This window comes from Carlito syrichta, unplaced genomic scaffold (assembly GCF_000164805.1).
Source record: "Carlito syrichta isolate Samal-C Ts95f unplaced genomic scaffold, Tarsius_syrichta-2.0.1 Scaffold289202, whole genome shotgun sequence".
Classification (NCBI taxonomy): Eukaryota; Metazoa; Chordata; class Mammalia; order Primates; family Tarsiidae; genus Carlito; species Carlito syrichta.
Window position 1 is genome coordinate 15,485 of NW_007233298.1, and position 2,806 is coordinate 18,290.

Below are 2,806 nucleotides of genomic sequence, written 5' to 3' on the forward strand. Positions count from 1 at the left end.
CTAGCTACTTGGGAGGCTGAGGCTGAAGGATTGCCTGAGTCCAATAGGTCGAGGCTGTGGTGACCGTGAGCATGCCACTGCACTCCAGCCTCAAGAGAATTATGCTGAGTGAAAAAAAGCTAGTCTCAAAAGGTGACATACTTCATGATTTCATTTGTATAACATTGATGAAATGACACAATTATAGAGACAAAGAACAGATTTAGTAGTTGCTGGGGGTTAGGGATGGAGATGAATGTGATGGGATTGTGGTGTTGATTACACAAATTCACACATGAGATAAATTACATAATATTACACACTCATAAAATTGTTAAAATCTAAATCAGTTCTCTGCATCACACAAATACAAATCTCCTGGTTTTGAAAATATACTATAGGATGGGCTCGGTGGCTCAGCCTGTCATCCCAGCACTTTGGGAAGCTGAGGAGTGGATTGCCTGAGCCCGAGAGTTCGAGACCTACCCGGGCAACTTGACTAGACCTGGTCTCTACAATAATCAAACATTAGCTGGGCGTGGTAGTGCACACCTGTAGTTCTGGCTACTTGGAAGGCTGAGGCGGAAGGATCGCCGGAGCCCAGCAGGGTGAGGCTGTGGTGGCCGGGAGCATGCCACTGCACTTCAGTCTGGGCGACAGAGTGAGACTCCAACTCAAAAAAAAAAAAAGAAAATACACTATAATTATATAAGATGGTACTATTGGGAGAAATTGAGTGAGGAGTACCGACCTCCCTGTATTATTTTTGGAACTTCCTGTGAATAATAATTTCATTCCATGTTCACATTGAATGATAGCTCAAGGTGCACTGAATGACAGCCCAGACTCAGCGGATATGAACCAGATTCTCCTGCACGGTGCCCGTCTACCTGCAGCCAGGGCTTCCTGGTCACACCCTCCTGTGCTCCCCAGTGCCCACCACAGCTCTGCCCCAGTGATGCCCCACTCCCTGAGTTCACCCCACCTGAGGAAGCCACGGTGAAGTCACGGGCCCGTCTTGCAGCCTCATCTCCTCCCTGCCCCTTTATGAGCTAGCATGTGACTTGACATCTCTTGAGTCAGGGACACAGATGCCCAGGAAAGAAACGTCCACGGGCAGCAGAGGGCCAGCACCTGCGACCAGGAGGCAGCCTCAGTGGAAGAATGCGTGCCCTTGGGCCCATGGGGGGACATGAAATCTAGAGTCCCGTTGACTGAAAATGCCCAACACAGGCCATGCCTGCCCAGAGGTGACTGTCTCCCCAAAACACACAATTGATCCAGGAACAGAGCATGGGAAACGCGTCAAGGGCATGCCTGTCCTCACCTTTGAGGTAGGGCTGAGCTGGGCAGAAAACCTCCTTGCCCCCCTTCCCTCCTCAGCCCCTGCAGATCACCTGTTTCCTGATCTCACATTGACCTTCAACCCTCAGGCCTCTGCTCGCTTGACTGTTTCACATTCCCCCTTGTATTTCTTCTGGCCTGGTCTGACTCTGTTTCACTTTGACTTTTTTTTTTTTTTAAAGAAAGCAGGATTATAGGCCGGGCTCGGTGGCTCAGCCTGTCATCCCAGCACTTTGGGAGGCGGGGGCGAGTGAATCGCCTGAGCCCGTGGGTTCGAGACCCACCTGGACAACTTGGCGAGACCTCATCTCTACAATAAATCAAAAATTAGCCGGGCCTGGTAGCATGTGCCTGTATTTCCCGCTACTCGGAAGGCTGAGGCAGAAGGATCGCCAGAGCCCAGCAAGTTGAGGCTGCAGTGGCTGGGAGCGTGCCGCTGCACTCCAGTCTGGGCGACAGAGTGAGACTCCAGCTCCAAAAAAAAAAAAAGAAAGCAGGATTTATTGAGAGGACAGAAAAGCTCCCACAATGGGAGTGGACCAGAGGGGCCTGCCCTCACTTTGACTTTGACTCTGCCCTTTGCCTTCCAGTTTTGTGGCCATCTGATGAATCTAGTATTTGGATTGCTTCAAAACACCTCCAAGGAACGTTCTAGCAAGCATTTCCTGTTTACTATGCACAACTCAAGCCACTTTATCCAAGAGGTGGACAGCCACGGAGAACACCTGGGTCCCACATGCCTGGAGGCAGAGACCACCTCTCAGTTTCTTAGTCCTTTTGAGGTGGAGTGGGGGTATCACGTGAAACCAGAGGAGATCTGGTCGACCTAAACTAGGCTGAGTGCACTGACACTGCCAGTTCTTAGCTGTGTGACCTTGAGCAAGACCCTGGAGAGCTTTGGGCATGGCACCAGAGAGGGAAAGAGAAAGACCAGCCGGAGACCTGAGTCTGCAGGAAATCTGAGTCCAGGCCTGCTTCCTTCACTTTCTCAGCGAGGGACTTTCAGCCGAGGCCGGCCATCCCAGGGCCTCAGTCTCCCCCGCCAGGCATTCTGTGTGGCCAGCCTCGCTCTCGAGGGCTGGTGTGGGTGAAGGTCCCGCCAGGCTCCGGCCTGGCCTACAACGCCCAACTGCACTGTGCACACCGGCTCCCTAGGGGGCAGTGTGTGCCCCTCCAAGGGACTCCAGGGTCAGGACTGGGACTCGGGACTCAGGACAAACCAGGCCCGGCTCCTGGACATCCATCTGCCAATCTGTGAGACAGGCAGGAGTACAGGTGCAGTGGCAGGCTCACGGCCACCCCAGCCTTGTCCTGCAGGGCTCTGGCGATTCTTCCGCCTCAGTCTTCCAAGTAACCGGGACTACAGGCACGCACCACCACGGCTGGCTAATTTTTTAGTTTATTGTAGAGATGAGGTCTCACTAAGTTGCCCAGGCTGGTCTTGAACCTGCAGGCCCAGGCAATCCACTCGCCTCGGCCTCCC